Source organism: Echeneis naucrates, chromosome 20 (genome assembly GCF_900963305.1).
Source record: "Echeneis naucrates chromosome 20, fEcheNa1.1, whole genome shotgun sequence".
Lineage (NCBI taxonomy): Eukaryota > Metazoa > Chordata > Actinopteri > Carangiformes > Echeneidae > Echeneis > Echeneis naucrates.
Window position 1 is genome coordinate 9,240,162 of NC_042530.1, and position 19,539 is coordinate 9,259,700.

Sequence of the window (19,539 nt, forward strand, 5' to 3'; positions counted from 1 at the left end):
TGGCATGACCGGCCCCACTTTACCATTTTCGAGGCACAGTACACAGTAGTTTTTGGTGGAGTGATCCCAGCTGGAAATGTTCCCAGAGATGTTTCTGTTTTTAATTGCGGATTAAGAACAGCCCAGAGACTGTCAGCAGAGCAGACAAGCAGATGTGGACTAAAAGCATGTCCAGAATGGAATTAAATTCATTATTGAGCACTTCAGGGAGTTCAGAAAATAACTGCTAGGTTATTTAATAGAGGCAGGATAAGGGATTAGGGTGTAAGTACTAACATTACTGTTACTATTATTCATTAATTCATCAATGTTTGTGTTTCCTAGTATTAACTTGACCAAATGTCCTGAAAAATCCTCAAGAAACACATAGCAGAACAGTATGTAGCTTTTTTCCCTCCGTTTTTTTAGTTTTTTTTGTCTCTAAAGCTGCCTAAAATCCCTTTGATTCGTGTAGACCGGAGAAATATTGACAAATCAAGTCAAAGAGTTGGACTTTATGATCACTCCAAAGGTAGGGAGTCAAAATCTTTTTGGTTTATTTTAATACGAAACGCATCTTTGTTTGAACTTTGTAGCTTTATAAAATTAAATTGAATCTGTTGGTTTTAAAGCGTAGTAGTTATCAGTCAGAGTCAGTGTGTTTTCAGGAGTGTTGTATTGCATTCATTTTCATGGCAGATTGTTGCGTTTGTGGAGGTTGCACAAACACCAGCCTGTCAGCACATCGAGTCCACAGGTTTCCTAACAGGAAAAAACGGCGCTATCCTCCGTGCCTGGGTGCGCTTTGTGCAGCTGAAGAGGCGGGACTTCACGGCTGCATCAGCTAAGACAAACGGCCCTTTAGACAGGAGGCTTATCAACCAATGGAGTTCAACATGGGATGCCGAAGCAAGACCCTTTGGTGCACACAGCCTCCTCAGCTCAATTGGCCGAAGCAGGCTCCAGTTTTGCCGCCGGCGCAAAATAAAGTAATAAAGAGTACGAAATAGAGGTGTACATCGCTACACCTCGTAGTCTTGACGGACACTTCATCAAGATCATTCATTTTAATTATTTGCAAATATCAATACTCCTGCCTGTAACAGATGACCATTAACAATTTTGTTATTGCCTGACATATGATTGTAATCTGAGCAATATTATGACGTGTACACAACGTTACATAAGCTAACACCACAGCTCTCTCCTCTGACCATTTACTCTCTCGCTCTGTAAGTAACTAAAAGGCTTGTTGTCTCTGCCCCTCTCTTCTATCCATTTATTTTAAGTCCCTTTTCTGTTGTTAAGACATCTTTCCCGGCTTCACAAACTGACTCTCCATCATCTGCAACAGTGACTTAGTAGGAAAAAAAAACCGAAACGGCCGGCTTGGATGTTGCGTCACGAAAAATTGGAACCGAGAATTCTATATTCCAACTCAGAAATTTCCGACTTCTGATATCATAGCATTCACGCGACAGGCAACTTGGTGGAGGGGAAAAAAAAAAAGTTTTTCATATTGCCACCGTTTTCTGGATGCAAAAATTCGTACAGCAGTAATTTATGTTTCTTTTAGAAGCAGTAATTTCCGAGTTTGACAACGTAGAGCAAATTTTTTCCCAAAGTAGTTCAGAATGCAGCATCACCTGCTGCCGGATCTCAACCAAGTCCTCCCTGACCACCCACCCTACTTCTGATTGGCTGGTGAAGTTAGTTTGGTTGAGAGGGAAAGCTGCGTTACTTTTATTCCATTGATAGGCGAACTCCATTGACTGCTCAAAACTGAAAATGTCCCGCACCGACAGCTTTGTTTTTCTTTTTTTTTTTTTTTTTATGTTGATCTTTTTTCTTTTTTTTAAATCGCAGTCCAGTGATGCTCGCCGGAGTACTTTAAGCTCTGTATATGTGTAATGGTTGACATTTAAAGTTACTTCTGTGTCAGAACTGAGATTGGGATCCTGCTCGCCCTCTGCTACGTCACTTCCGCTTTAGCTTTTTCATATGTAGAAGTAAAATTTTCTCACAAAAACAACCCCAGAAGCCTAATTAATGTATTCACAAATTTATTTTGAAGAAAAAAAAACTACATTCTTTTTCTAAACATTGATTCAATCTAACTTGCAATATGCTCTTTAAGGGAGTCTATCTGAGCTGCCAATGTGTAGAAAGTACGGCTGGTTCACATAACCAGGACAGTCACTGTTTCATTAAACTGGCAAAACACGGAAACACGTCATGTTGTCAGCTCACAGTCAAAGCTCATCATACAGACACCAAAAGAAATAAAATTCACAAAACCACGGCCCGTGAAACCTTTACACTGTTATTAGCCACAAGCTAGCATTAAGCTAGCAAAGTTACCGGACCGTAACAAAGCCTTTAACCCCTTGTACATCACAGACACCATCATAACAAACAAACAAACGGCACCAGCAGTTGTTGTTGTCTGGAGATGTATGAAAAAAGACATTTTAACCGTCAGAATAAGTCATATTAACGGGGCTCAGTGCAGACCAACTCACCGTGAGTCTCCGGCTGACTGTCGTCTGAAGCGTGGGGCTCGTCATGTGGCGTTCAAGTGCCCACATGTAAATAAGAGATTGTATCTCATAATCAGGTGAAAAATAATGAATTAAAAGCAAATATACAAATAGTAATGGCAAGGGAGATCACTAATACATTAACTCCGTCACACTGACAAAACATTATACCTGTATCTGCATCTGTATGAATGTCATTAGACTGCTTTGCACAAACTTTAATGTGCTCACCAGTGACCAGATCCTTTCAAAATTCTCAGTCCTCAGCTCTGGACTTTGTTAGGGCCCTCACTTTAAGCTCAAGAGAAAAAACTGGCGATACAACAAATTCATTGGCCAAGAGACATTGGCTGTGACTCTGTTTGGGTTGTGGAATACAAAATCAGAGTGAAGGAGAACAGGAGGTTTTTGTCTTATTTCATACAATGCCCTCAGCAGTATGTCACAGTTGCTGTCTGGCCAGGCTGCTTGTGTGGTATTTCTTATCACAGTCCCCATATTTCCTGTCAATTGCAATTCACGCACCAAATATATACATCAAAATGCCCCCCAGAAATTTGTAAACTGGCTTACTCTTCCTATCATTTCAGACTGGTCATTTATCAATGCAATGTTCCTATTTTCTCTGAAAGGATTAAAATATTGGTCTCCAGTATGAGCTCTGCAACCATGAGCATTTTCTGAATTCACTTTTCTTGATGTCCATATTATGCTTGAATTCGAATACAAGATGCATTTACTGTGATGCAAATAGTCGTCTCTAAATGTGACTGTGTACCCATTTTTCTCATGAACTATTCAGGAGCTGGTTTAATTAACTACACAGAGGCCTCTGGGTGGCAAACAAGGTGAGTGAGTGAAATTGTTCCTGTCAGGCAGGTAACAGAGCGTAAACTTCCCTTTAAACACTTCTTTTTCCTCTCAATGCCACATTTTCTCTTATTCGCATGGATCACTCTGATTTATACTGACGTTTCAGCACTTCCCTGACCAGACCCACCATCCTGTCAGCACAGCAAAATCACCACGACTTGTATACAAATGCCTCAAAATTATGTCCCCAGATTACAAGTGAGCACTGCAGCTCCTGGTGTCATTCAGCACCTGCTGATGGTGACAAAAACAGCAAAAATTATTAACTGTGGAGAAGAACTCTATACGTTTGTGATTAGATGTCATGCAGTCAACACAGTACAACCTAAGCAACTGAGGAATGTCTTGTGTTGTGTTATGTTTGTATGAGTTTGGAGAGATGATGGAAGAAACAGCCCCGGGGAAGACAGAAGACTATTCAACAATATATGAGCTGTCACAAAATGTTTTTTCCAGGACAAAAATAATAGTGATTACTAATGCCTTGAATGGAGGGTGGGGTCAGCGGGGTTGATGGTACTTACAGATCATACAGCTTTATCTGTACAACGCTGAGGAGGCGTAGAAGCTTACCCTCCAATGACTGTATCTGTTTCCATTTGACGGCAAGGTCGAACCTTTTTGTTTTATTTGTCACTCACTCATCTTCTGCCGCTTACCCATTTCCAAATCGCGGGGGAATGCTGTAGCTAATTCCTGCTCACATTTGGCGAGGGCCACCCTGGACAGGTCGCACTCACACTCACACATAATTTAGAGTCACCAGCTAACCCAAACATGAAGAAAGGCCCCAGGCCCAAGAATCGTGCCCTCGATCTTCTTGTTGTGAGACAACACCACTAACCACTATGCTGTCATTACTTTTTCATGTGCTATAGCATCCCCTTAGTACATCTTCCTGGACTCAAAACACTGAATGGATGTGAGTGAGTGAGTGATGAAATTCCTCCATTACTTATTGCTTCATTGGTCATGCCTCTTGCTCTTCAAAAATCATTTAGCACAAGCATTTTCTATGACATCATCAGGGGGCATTTGTTGAGGATCCACAACAGTTTCCATGTTCAGACCCCTTGAGCAACATTTTGCAAAAGCACCAGGAAACAAATATGGAAACATCCATAGATGTGCATCTCTGTGAATACTGTAGCAAAGAGGCAGCGCAGCAGGATGGGGGGCTTTGAGCTGTCAGAGAGACGCAATATAAAAGCAAGCCATTCTGCTGCTTCTAACTTTAGGACTTTACAAATGAATATAGCAACAATCATTGTGCAGCTGTTGGAAATCCTTGGTTAATGCATGGCTTTCACAGCAGTCTACCTTTCTTATCTGCTCTGTCATTTGCCAACTGGAATAGAGAAACATGCCGTGTTCATACATAGACAGCACATACTGTATTCTGTATGTAAGCACATAGGAAGAGATAGAAAGGATAAAGGGCTGAAACAAGCTGAAACGAGGCAAATGCAAATACAACACTGTGACATGAGTAATATGCTAAACAGTCAGCTTTAAATGGTTTCCATGGAAAGTACTCGTTGCCATATTCATGTGCGTCTTAAGTTCGATTCTCTGGTTCAGCCACATAACGGATTTGACAGTCTTGTTTTTTCAGTGCTTGTCTATTTAGATTTTTTAATACATCCTCAGTCCAGCCTAACATTACTGTAGCGTATTCAACGCCAACAGATGTCAAAGATTCACAGCAGATCTAATCTTCTTAACTGTGACTAAAAGCAAAATACTTTGATTATCAGATATCTTTGAAGGGAAATTGCGGTATTTCTATTTTCAACAATGAATCCTGTACTCCTTACATTATCATGTACTGTCAGTGTAAATTTGTAAGTTTTCACATAGTATGCTAGTCCAGTCCAATTTTTTCTGCTTCCTGCAAAAACTCTGTTTTTTCTTCTTCAGAGGGAAGAACCGCTTCCAGTCCTCACTCAGGCATATATGTGTGGGTAGGTAGGAAGCTGGCGCGACACTGCCAGACCTGATATGCCAGACTGAAGGATGAATGTCACCACAGGCACTAATGCCAGTTGAGAGATGCCACCATAGATCCTACCCCAAGACATCTGGAATCCCAGGTGCCCGTCCTGCTGATCCAGGTCTCAGCTGCAGAAAGAGTCCTCATCGATGCCAAGAGCCGTGCAACATCAGCCAATACACACTGAAGCTTATCAGCTCCACCACAACCCTTTGTACGCCTATTCACCTCAATCAAAGCTGTTATTTAGGTAACGAGCCAAGATGGCGGATATTGCTGCGGTCCAATTATCCACTATGTCTCCTACGTCTTTCCTTGCCAGTTTCCCCACAAGCCCCGATTCTCCTCAGCAAGCCCAGCTGCTCTGGCACTGCTTAGCTTCCTTAGTGTCTGTGCAGAGGAAGACCTTTGAGAACAGAAGGGCTCTGTCAGCACCAGAGTCACACACAAGGGCTATTGACGGCCCCTCTACTGTTTTTCCGCAGAGGGCTCTGTGAATTGGTAGAAAGTGTCGCTCATGGTGCAGTTTAAAGGGCAGCCACTGATGTCAAATGAACCAAGGCAGAAGGGGATTAAGAAGATTGTAGAAGTATATATACAGCTATGGATTTGTCTGTTCATTTTCTGAATATGTCTCTGAAATCATGCTTTTGTAAAACACTTTGAATTGCTTTCTGTTGTATGAAAGGTGCTATATAAGTGAAACCAGATTGATTGATTGAGGACAATGATCTATTTCCCGTTCCCGACCACTGAACACCTGAAAAAGCCATCTGTAATGAGGGCGATCGTTTGTAAAATGGTGGTACAACAGAACTGAAAGACAAGACAAGATATATGTATTTGTAACGTTGATTAAGTTTGCCTTACAGTGTAGTTCATAGCAATACTCTCCCATTGCTACAAATATACACCCTCCTGTGCAGTTTAGAGCAGTCCCATTTTTAGCCACAGTAGGAATATGGCTTCAGGAATGCCAACAATGTTCATTCAGCTGGTTCACTATTTTGGTCCGGACTGAAATATCTCAGTAGGTGTTGAATGGAGCATATAACTTCTTTTCAAGCACCACTTTGGAGTTGAAGCAGGTTTTTAGTGGAATATTATTTGCCAGAAAGACTTATGTCCTCTTCAAGATCAGTAGTAGTCTCTCCAGTGATCCCCTCAGTGTTAGCATGTTAACATCGTCATTGTGAGCCTATTAACATTGGCATTAGACTCCAAGTACAACTTGAAACTTCAAATTTGAATTGGCATAGTACTATTGTAGTATTTAATGTGGTGTTTTGTTTTTGTTTTTTTTACTATTGATGTGAAAAATAACCGAGCAATTGAGCATCCAATTACATCAGAGTAGTAATATTTATTTTAACATATCATCCCTTCCTTTCTTTGAGTTACTAAATGCAGTGCATAATAGAATTTAAATCCATATTTCTGGCTCACAATAGATTTATAATCTCACTAAACAAAATGGGACGGCTATTCATATGGCGTCATTAAAAACAATGCAATTCAAAGTGCTGAGCACATCTTTGATCAAGTGTGCCAACGACAGTGCTTTTCATCTCAGTTAAAGATTGATTTCATCCAAACAAAGCAACCTGTGTTGCTGTCTCTTTGCTTTAGTTAACAGGAACAATAGACTGGGTGCTTCAATGATCCCCTTGACTGCATTTCTGTGTTGTTCACCAGACTTTTTTTTTTTTTTTTTTGCTGGTGCAGACTTATTAACCTAGACCTTTGTTAAATATATATGAACAGCAGCAGTAGCAGGAAGTGATTGCAGCAGGTACAGCAGAGCTTTCAGGCACCTCGTTCAGCAGTGAGCAGAGCGCTGACAGCCAAAGTATGGCACCACAGCAGCATCACAGCCTCAGGTGTTCTGGATCATCTCGCTTCATTGCCATGAAAAAGTAGAAGTCAAGTAAAGCTTGTGATGTTGTAAAAGAATAAGAAACAACCCATTTTAAATCTATTATTTATTCAATTTGGAACTTAGCAGAATTTGACCATTTTTAATGTAATTTGTTCTTCTTGAATGAAAGTGAAATTAGGGCTTTAATTTTGTTGTAAATTTATTTCAGGCGTTCATGCAATTAGTAAAATATTGTTTTATAATATAGAAATTGTTATACCCATTGGTCACAGTAGCTAAGCATAGTAAGTCCGAAAAATGAGGAGGCTATTTTATAATTATTTAATGTGAAGCCTAATATGATGTGGAATAAATTGCAGTGCTTTGGGATAGCTCTTGTGCCCGACTTGTTCCTGTTCTCAGTAACCTTTTCTGCATTGATTGTCAAGGTCTTTCTCACTCTGTCCAACACCTCATAGTTCTGCTGATAGCACAAGAATTATAAAGCACCAGGGGTTAATATGCATTCAACAAAATAAATAAATGAATAAAGAAAAATATGCATTCAACAGAGCCAGTCAACGTACCCAACATTATCAACCTATTTCAAACAGAACCATAACAAGTCAAATGAAAATATTCATAATGGCCTTGAGCAGAATACATTTATGACAATGCAACAAAACATATATTTTTCTGAAATATTGTTGATAAAATCGTGCCATTGCGAAAAGCGAAAACTTTCTTTCCAAGCAGTTTCATGAATACCAAATTCAATATTTCTACTCTCATTCTGGCTTTGTTGATCCCTCTCAGCACCCTGCTGGCGTTTTCAGGTTCTCATAAGTTGGACAGATCTGATTTCATGACATCATTCGGGACACAAACATATTTCCTTTTACCTGAAAAACCCTGCAGCCCTGTGAATGGCTCACATATAAGAGGTTTCTACTGCATACATGACTTCTGTTCAGGTTTATTTGGTGGCTGGACGTCTCCTGATATCGATGATCTGAATTGTTTGACTCAGAGTCTTGTTGCTTTAACCGCGGATCATATTAAATATGTGAGTTTTCAAAATGTTGAGTGAAACGGCCACAACACTAAAAAAACGATGTTTTTTAATTTCCCCATGGTGCTGCTATTCATTTCTCATTCCATTTCAACATCTGCTTTCCTGCTGGTTTGCTTTTTGCCGTAGCCAGTCAAACACAGGACGAATTACTAAAGTGATGAAGGTTGACTGGAACAAAAGACGTGACACACATTAGGCAGGGACGTCTGGCTCAGAAAGGTTTTCGAGGTTTAATATCGAAGTTTCTGACGCAACAGGTAGAGATTGATGGTGACAGGAAAGGTAACTTAAGATGTGGACTGATGATGGATGTTTTCAGACTCATGTGGCTCTAATTTCATGAATCTCAAACTCTTTATAGGTAAATTGAGATGCTGCTGTGCCTGTATCAAAGCTAAATAAGGCAGTATCAACATTAACTACATATAGGTCCCTTTTGTGTTTGTTGTTGTTTTGTTTTTTTTTTTCTTCTTTGGCTCCCCAGATGGCTGCCGTTTATTAAATTTAGACCACTGATATAGTACCAGATTAGTTGTCAGTTACAGAAATGCAACTCATTCTCCTTAATGTGTTTTACTGTCTGGATGAAAGCCTTTCAGACAAGATTTACACTTTATTGCAATTTCCCATGTGGAGGATTTGCTTTGCTTAGACAAAGTGTTTCCAAATACTGTTGGAACCGGTTCTCACAGTTGGTTGTGGGAGCATGAAGCAGCATAGCTAATAGTTCATTAGTGACAGCGTAGAGGTCAGGGAGAAAAATACTGCTCTCATCACCTGCTGGATGACAAATGAAGCCCTTCATGAACCACAGAAAGGAAGGAGATGAGAGAGAGAAAAGAAAGTTTGAGGAGGAGAGGAGTCGACAGACTGAGAAGAGTCGTGATGAGGACGAATCCAAGCAAGATGGAGAAAAAACAGAGAGATCAGCTCTTTTTATTGCTTTTCTTGATGCTGGAACATCTTTCATTTTTACACATTATGAAGTTTTTTTTTTACTGGTATATTTCTAGCAGGGGACCAAACATCCCCGCCAGGTATATTTAGTCTGTTTGATTAATGAAAGCGCTCAACATAGACAGTGAAACACTTAAGGGATTCATGCTCATAAGAAAATTGATTACCTTTAACTATAAAACAATGGTGAATGGGGAAGTCTAATAACTGGGCACCTGTTTTGTTCCAGGATCATTACTGAGTCAGGAAAAGCAATCACAGTGTTTTGTAAAAGTAAAACAGAGTCAGAGTAAAACATCACTAAAACACTCATTCGCTCTTTAGAAGACTGATTACTGGCTTCATCCAACAAAATGAAACATTAATATTACAGCGATAGGAGTCAAGTCCCGTGTTGAATCAAAGGGAGCCTTCTTGCACAAAGTTATATCTTTCTTTTTTTTTTTTGACTTGGACAACTTTGCAGATATATGTGAGAAAAAAAAGCTGTTTAGTGCATTAAGCGGCATTAATTTGTAAGCTATTATTCCCTCATACAAAAACAAACTGCGACCCATCTGCCTCTACTTTTTTAACAAGAAAAAGGTAAGAATCAGGCTTTCCTGCTACAGATTAAACCAACCTTCATTTCACTACACCATTCGATTCGCCCTCTCTTCTAATGGGCCTTGTGATGAGCTATTGATCTACAGCAAGGCGTCTCAGAAAGTAGGAGAGAGGACTACACCAAACAAAACTCCAAAAAAAGAAAGGAATTCTGCAGCCTCGAAGGCTCAGTCTCAGTTCAGTAGGCTTGTTCATTATACAGTTTTTAGTTTTCAATGCTCACAATTGAGTATTGTCTAAGTCCCCCTTAGTCACTGTTGCTACGCCTGTCAGGCTGTTCAATCTGGCATGGCATACAGTTTGCAATGAACACAGCGGAAGATTCCTACTCAAGACTTGCAGCATTTTTTGAAACACTGGGTTAGACATAAGCAACAGGCAAGCTTGTTATTTCCAGCTAAAGAACATGAATTTAGTTTGCTCAAATGACAACGATCAATACGAAGAATTTGTCTGCCAGCCATCAAACGTACGTCAATGCCGTAACACTGAAGCTCAGTGAGGTGAGTTAGATCTCGGACAGATTCATTTTGATATATAGATTTGCTTTTGCACTCATGTGCAATGTGTTTATACTTCAAATCATGTATTTCAGTGCTGAAGCTGACAAAGACTGTCTGGCACGCTTTGCTGGTAGCGTCTTGGATTCCATTGTCCTGAACAGATATTTCTCATTTCACATAACACATAAGCCCACTGAGCACTGGAAATTAGGCTAACCAAAGCTTGTCAGCAAGTCATGCTAATGTTCGGCCGCTTGCGCGCACTCATTTAGCATCAAATATATAAATTATATCGTCATATCTCCACAAGTTGCATTCCCACTGTGGCTGTACAGAAATAATGCACAAATTATTAATCACCGCACTGACCATGTGAAAGCAAGGTCACAGGCTGATTATCTTATCTTTCCAAATTAATGTTAATCAATCCTGAACGAGTCTAGCATGAATGCTGGCTTGCAAGCACGGCCTTTCATCTCTGAAAACATACAGTAATTTGTTTAACCTCTTACCACCTTGACGAAAAATAGATATAATAAAATATCAGGAAGAAATTGTCATGCTAAGTAACACTGCTCGTGATAGCTACGTGATATTGGTTATTAGGGATGAGCTTTTTCATTTCCAGGAGAGCCTCAGATACATTAGGAGCAAAAGTGAGTGATGATGGCAATTAGGATAGAGTTGCCCTATCTCAACCAATGCTCTTCAACCTTCTCAAGACCTTTAAGAACTTTCTCTTTTCTCTCTGAATGAAGGATTAATAACATTCATCAGAAGAATGTGATTATTAATAAGGCTTCAGACTTAAAATGGGACCCCACAATATAAAAATGTGATATGACCTATAATACAGTGATGTTTATGTTGTATGTGCTCTAAGAGACAGGCATATGAGGAGCTGTTTTTCATGATGTGCAGCCTGCAATAATCCTGAATCTCACTGATTTATTTTCCCCCCAGTTTGGCCCGACTTCCCACAGAGAGTTTGTAGATACAGATATTTGAGCGCCATATGGATTCTAATGGGTCATACGCAGTTCTGTTATATTTCCCACAGTTCCCTGTTTATTTGTTGTGTGCGTTGCCTGCTGCTCGGTAAGATTTGCCAGGCAGTAGAATCTGATCCCTCCCAGAACAAATTGAGATGTACTGTACTTGCAGCGCTCAGCAGTCGGGCTATCCAGCAGCTCGGAGAGGCCATGTTGTGCTGACTCGACTTGAGTGCTCACATCACCGCGCACACCTACGCAATGGACCTTTATTCCCATGCGTGGCGGATAAACCTGAAAAAGTGTCCATGTGTGTTTCTGTGAGTATGTTATGTGCATGTGCTGAGGAGTTTAAAGGGTATATCGAATTTCAACAAATTTTAGTGGAGTCCTCTTTCGAGCCTCTATATGGGGGTACTATGTGCAAATGTGAGGATGTTTAGGTTTCAATCCCAAAGCCAAGGAGGAGTGTATGAGTGAGCTGGGAGAAGGCAGACACAAGCATATCTCAGTTTTTCTCTCACATGATGAAAGCAGCAGACAGGGTCATTCTGGGTTTTACACACATAAACACCTCTGAGAGCCAACCAGGGGCCCCAGAGTTCACAGGATTGATGTTGCAAAGCCTTATCTCCCACTCACTGTCTTTCATGCACACACACACATACGCAGAGAGCTGTTTCTCACCCTCCTGCCCCCCCCCTCTCACTTTCTCTCATGATTAGATTGACTGGCTTTGTTTTGGGCTGAGCAGCTTGGGGCAAGAGTACCACAATGAAGGGGAATTGCCTTTAACCGAGATGAGGTTCGTCTCAGCTTGCTGTCGGCTCCCGTTTTAAGCCACAGCGCGCATTGCAGCACACTGCCTGTATGCATTTTTCCTTAGTCCCTGACCAGGCAAAGGAGATGACTTCTCTCAGGTTGGGTCTATTTGCCTTTATTTGTATGCCTTTTTAAACCCACTCTGGAAACATCAGACACAATGTCATGAGGAGCGACTGCCTCAGAAACTGAACTTAAATTGCTTAAATCTTTTTGTCACAAATAAACAGATGGTAAATTCAAACTAAAAGAGCATGAGCCTCTGCATCTGATGCTGGTGTGACATTGGGTTGTCCTATAAGCTCTTCCTGTGTGACTGTTGTGGGCATCATAATGAGGAATGGGCCCACTTGCAGTGCGAGCACCGCCACAGTATATCATTGGATTTATGTTTACAGTTGCCTTGCAGGTGGGTAACGCTAAAATTTTTCCTTTTTTTTATATTCCTTGGGATTCATATCAATTTGTCCTCATTTTGCCTCATCCTGGTGAAGTGGTGTGAAGGCTGAGATGCAGACAAGGGAAGAAAATGTGTGTGCGCATTTGTTTATGTCAGACAAAGTCAGAGACAGAAAGGACTAAAGGCGAAACAGTGGTGGGGACGGTGGGGGGAGAGTCTGTGTTTCTCTCCGTGTCACAGGAAGACTGTCTAGCCCATCACAAAATGCCAACCAAATGAGGACGGATCAGGGGGCCACACATAAGCCACCCTGAGCCCCCATTACTGAGCAAAGAAGATGGATGGGGATGCTCACCCTGACAGAAAGACAAAACACACAGACCTGCATTAATGTACATCTTCAGACTTACATCCACACAGGACGCAAGGACACACTCACATAAAAACACAAATTCTACATACAATGGCAACACCAGGAGAAGAATCCTCGTGTATAGATGTGTAGATGCTGAGGCTTTCACAATAAAACTCTCCATTTAGGGTGTAGATACAAAGATATCAAGGGACAATTAAAAGCTCAGACACCGAGTCACTGACACACACCTAACACAACAAACGTCTCACCGCTTGCAAAAAAATGGCAAGATGCAGATACAGATGCGGCAAATCATCAACCATGTAGCCAACAGGCAGTGCTGTTGCCAATCATAAGGAATGATGAAAGATAAAGATCTATAGCTCAAACATAAATTTAAAATCATGACGTGGCATTTCAGAACACTCAAGAACTCAAACTGTTAGCTCGCCTTGGCTTTCATTACCCGCTGTGATGTCTTTGAAATAATTCACATCAAATACACATGAAATGATTTCCTCCCAGCGGTCTTCAACGACCACGAAGTGTAACTTTATGAGCCATGACTAAAGCACTTCTGCTTATTAATGTTTCTGGTCAATGGCTTCCATCAAAAGGAGAACAGCGGCTCAGACAAGCAGAGGCAGCTGAACTAGGGAGATTTATGGAGCAACCCTGGCCGTGGTAGACCCACATCAGATGGCACGACAGCAATCCAGCATTTTACAATGGCTGAGCTTCAGGCAGTTCACACAGTGTAATACAATACTAATATCACCCCCGCTGAGGGGAAAGGAGGTGAGCAGTTTGAATTTATTCAATGACTGTTTAGATGCACATGCACCAACTGCAGTTTCTAACAAGTTTGAATGGACACACACGTAGCCTTACATCAATTCAAGTCAGTAAGGTTCTGCTGTTAAAAAAAAAAAAATGTGTTATTGTGTGTTACGTGTCTACAGGCAAATAATTTTATAAATGGACAAATGGCTACAGCATATAGCTATTAAACTGGGGATTACTAGACATAAAACAAGCTGTGCTTTAATAATAATAATAATATATATATATATATATGGCAAATGTAAATGTTCGAAGAATGGTGTCTATTTAAGCCTTTCAGATCCAAAAAGAAAGAAGAGCAAGCAGTGAAGGCTATAAAAAAAATCTTGAGCAATTGTATATGACCTTTGTTGTATTTCTCTAAAAGCTACGTCAATCAAAGCCAACGGTAGCAGTCATTAATTAATACCCACTCTGCATATATTTCAACCAATTTACAGGCCTCTCTTTTTCCACAAGTAAACTGCAATGCTTGAAAAGTTGGAGGCTGCATGTTCATCCAACTCATATTGCTAACACTAGTTCGATAAATAACTAGCTATAACTGGTGAAATCTAGGATCGGATAGCAGCGTAAGAAAGTGTTGAAACTCAGGTAATTGTGTTTGTTCTCAAAGGAGTGTTCCAGGTCAAAAGCTAGTTATAGTGAGTTTTAGTGGCAAAATCTAAACCCGTGTTCCCAGGATAGTTTACGTACCGGAAAATCCTTCATTCTGCAGGACAGTGGTTTGCATGTCCTCCCCATGCCTACGTGGGTTTCCTCCAGGTACTCTGGGTACTCCAAACACAAGCATGTTTGTCCGTAGGTCTGAGTGTGAGTGTCCGTCTCTGTGTGTTGGCCCTGTGATGGACTGGTGACCTGTCCAGGGCGGCTGGGATTGGCTCCAGCACCCGCCACAACCTGGAAACGGAAAAGCCGTAGAAGATGGATGGATGGATCCTTCATTCTTCATGCATGATAAATGAAACGGAGAGATCATCACACAGTACAGACACTGAGGTCAGCCAAATCTAGGATATTTTAAACACGGCAGCCTTATTATTATAAGTAATTATTATGGATGGCTATGCAAATAAGTTTTGTTCTTTCACCTTTGATGTGAGACTATTAGGGCAGGATAGCCAAACCAAAGACTGTCAGGACTGGGGGGGCAGAACGCGGTGAGCGTGTTGCGGGTAGGACCCAGATGCAGGAGCCGGAAACCAGGTAGGTGGAAAAAAGGACTTTACTCAAGAACGGACAGGGCAAAAAATCTACAGGGCATGGGCAAGACAACTAGGCAGGGCATGGACAAGGCAACAACACGGTGACCCGACAATGACAACGACACAGCGAAATGACAACAACAATGATCCAACAAGGACAAGACTGAAAACAGGACTTAAATACACAGTGGTAAACAAGACACAGGTGATCCACATCAGGGCAGGGAAGACAATCAACATGGGACACAACCAGGAAGTAACATAACCGGGAAGTAACATGGACAGAACACTAACACCAGCTTTAACCCAAAACCTGACAAAGACAGCAAAAAGGCAAGACAAAGGAGGAGATGAGGTGTGTGTGCAGAGCTTCACAGCCCTTGTTTCCAGTCTACTCTCAGGACACTTGGTTCCTATCACAAATAATCCCTAATCAAACTGGGGGCAGCAAACACGATCTGATTTGGCCTTCACATTGGGATGCTCTAATCAGTTTCTCCATCCAAATAGGATTTGGAGGGAGGCCAGAGGACACAGCCCTCCTCTGTTGTTTAGATTGTCCTTTGAGATATTATCACACACTTTGACATGTTCTACCCAATGACTCTGTGTTTCACGCAGAGGGCAGGGTGACCGCACATAGTTAGCTGTAAGCTCAAATACAAGGTGACAAAGAACACTAGAGGTATTCTGGCAACGTTATCCGTCCTCAGGCCAGTTGGTGGCTCTTGAGTCTGAACAGCGCAGGATAGCGGAAGACTGCATAATGTCTGAGGAGGCAGGAGCCCGTAAACAAAATCTCATATGTTATTCACACCTTAGCGAAAAGGTATCCACAGGCACCTGATGCTGTGATATGCTGTGACACATCACATCTGCTAGCTAATGAGTCTGATTGCAACTGGGCCATCTCATCAAGGGCATCAGTCGTTTCCCCGCTGTGGGACAGAAGAACAAACGGCATCACCTTCAGGCTGAGCTTCTGCTGTAATAAAGAACAACAAGCAGCTGCAAAACACCAGGAGAGCACTTAGATCAATCCATTAAGAAACTGAAACACAGCACGGGTGAGGAAATACACAGTGCACCGAGAGGAGTGGAATACACGAAGGAATTAAAAGCAAACTGAGAGAGACACAGAAGGAGAGGTGGAAGCAAGGAAGAGTAAGAGCCTACGAGGTAAAACAAACAAAAAGAAAATGTTCAGCACAAATGACCTTCTCCCGATCACATATCAAACATTCAAGTGTATAAAAGCAATTGAATTTTGCATTATCAACTCTGCAGAATGCAAGGACACGGGGGGCAGAATAGTATATTGTAGTACAAAATATAATGTAAAAAAAATCCAGCTATGGTGATTTCAGCACTGAAATGACAAGACCATGTCTGCTGGAGTCCTTGCACCCTGTCTCATAAATTATGTTGACCCGAGGTTAATTTGGTAGTTCAGTGCCCCCTGGAGGTTACAGGCGTATTTTAACTGCTTCACATTTCTACATTCACATTCATGTTAATAACTTCTCCCATTTATGAGGGATGGATATTTGCTCAAAAATCAAGGTTAAAGTTTAGAAAGAAAACGCTGCCATATCATTTAGTTAGAGTTTGCCACTCAAAACCTCATCCAATATGCGTCATGTGTGGGTCTGGTCTCCCCACTGTCATTATACTGCAGCGAAATTGATCACACATCAACATCTACTGACTAAAAATGTTACCAAGGCTGTTTAAACATGGGCAAAAAACGGCATTCACATCAGACCCCAAAGATCACAGTAAGAAGCTAATTGTAACAATATAGTTAATCTGCAGTTAAGTACTGATTTCCTGCATTTTGCTAAATTCCTCACAACAAGCCTCATAAAACAGCCATGAAAGCAGCTGCGTAGATCTGTAAAGTGTCAGTGCATCCTGCCCGCAGAGAAGTCTGAGAATAATTTGATGCGCCCATGCATGCTAGTCCACCAAGGTTTACTGTTGGTGGAGAAACTTTTAACTTTCCCTTTTTTTTTTTTTTTTGTGATGTATTTGCCTTTTGTTTAATTGATGAATGTACGTAGGAAAGTATTGAGCCTGAAATGCGGCATCAATATAAATATTCTACAACTAAAGAGGAGAGACAAAATCAATTGTACATATATTCTGACCAGTCAAGACTGACACACCACCATAGAACAAAATAGGCTCAAAGGTAATTGCAAGCTGCCTTGAACGTGGAGAGCACACATACACAAACACGCACACACACTCCCCAACAAACGAGCGCTGTTCATCTTGTGGTTCTTATGAGTGGCCGTGTGCATCAAAGCGTACTTCGCCTTTCATAAAGTGCTATGGAAAACAAACACCCACTTCACTCAACTCTCAAAACATAAAGCATGGGGCGAGTGAAGGTAAAGTGAGCACCTCATTGATCAAAGCCCAGTTGGCCACCAGTGGGTGGGCTTCACTATCAAAAGGCCAATTAACAAGAAGCCCATTGCGAGTGCCACAGAGCAGCACAGGAGAGACTATTAGCACAGATCCATCATTAGGAAATAATGGGACCAGAACAGGAAACACACGAACACATCCTCAGCTTCAAGCACTCTCATTTTCTAGTTCCAGCTGGGGAATAGAAATAACTATTGAGCATCCATCATACGATCATCTAGTAAAATACCAAATTTTTATGATGATTTTCTCCTGCTATGGAATCTGTTTGTAGCTGGGCGTGTGGGCGATGCCTCCAAAAAACATCTCAATTACACGGCTCCTGGTCAGATAGTTCAGGGTGCAGCCTGAGCTGAAGCGTGTCCACTATCCTTCCTGTCTTGCACTGGGCATGTCAGTGATGAAGAAGGATGACTGAGCTCAGGTATGAATACAGGCAGTACGAAAAGCATGGAGATTTCCTGCAGTGAGCGATCAATAATGCACAGATTGTCTGAGAAGAGCAGAAATGGGCTCTAGTCTTCAGGGGCAGCCAGGAATTTTTGGTGCTTTGGGAGACCCTTAGTTTTATATATGGTTTGTTTCTTTTTTGCTTGTTTGTTTTATTTCATTTTATATTTTTGTTCGGTGTAGACAGTAATGGCTTGGAGAAGCCTTAAGCAGAGATGAGGGCCTTGGTGAATATAGGCTAAAGCATATTGAATATACTTTTTAAAATTATATTGAGAAGTTTGTCATATTTTATTTGCAACACTGTTGCTCGAACTAACATTTACAAAACAAAGTATGAAATTAATGTTAATATAGATATAGATTAATATTGATTCTAATACACAAGTAATAAATCGGTTAATATTCATATTCAACACCAGGCCAAAGCAAACAATGGAACATGAAAAGAGGAACAAAAATCACAAAAGAAGAAAAGAAAATGTATTCAAGTAAAATGAAAATGGAAAACTAGACAAATTCAGGAAATAAGAGACACAATATTAGTTAACAAGACACATGAAAATCGAAAAAAAGGCGTGTGTGTTGAGGGGTTATTTCACAAATCATCTTACAATACCCAGAACGTGAACGTGAACTGTGAAGTACTAATGAGTTCAGATCCGGCAAGTTATAAAACTACTGACCACATCTCTTCCAAAAACTCTTAATAATTAATCCAAGTAAAGTCTGAAATGAAATGCCGAGCACGTGGCCCCACAGCCCACTGTGGTCCCCAGCTCTCGGCCCTCAAAGGCTTCCCTTTAGAGTCACTTTGAAAATGAACTTTTCAGACGCCGCGTGTATCTGTGTGTTTGTGTTGCTGTAGCTGCGGCTTTGACTGCATCAAGTCGAAGATGCTTGTTGCTTCCCCTGGAGACAGACTGATTAAGAGACTTTGTAGTGTTTAATGGCTCTGTGGGTCAGCAGCTCCGCACTGGATAAATCAGCCAGCGACCACAGACATGAGGAGACACACTCCTGAACCAGCAGCTCCTGCACACACTTAACTGCACATGTTCGTACACACAACACACAGCAGTCTTTGTTGTCCTTCTCTTGGATTTTGCCAGTCTTCAGCTTTTGTTCTGTTTGTGTGTGTCTGTCCCTCACTTTAGCTTCCTTCTTATCGTTTCTCTTGTCAGCCCTCTCACTTTCTGTTTTCCTCTCTATCTGCCTTCATCTCAGTAGCTGTGTCTCTAAAGCACACATTCAAAGTGTTTCCCCCTCCCTCTCCCTCTCTGTCTCGGATTTTGTCAGAAATATAACCTGCCAAGGTCAGTCATAGTGATCAGCTGTCAGTCAGCCCGGCACGACCAGGGAGGCGTGCACGCTGTGAATCCACTGGGTGTGTAGATGTGTGTGTGTGATCAACACCTGGGGTGACCGTGCTACACAGCAGCAACATTAGAGTGGCTCTGTAGTCAAAAAGCAACACGAGACGAGACGAGAGTGCGAGAGAGGTTTGGCACGGGGCCCCTGAGGGCCCCAAAGCCCCAAAGCCCCTGAGGCTGAATGTCTGTTCATTTAAAAAACACAGTTCCTTTGGGTTTAGTGTAAAGACAATAACTACACAAGTCAAAAAAACTACCTATAGAAATTAGCTTCTGAGG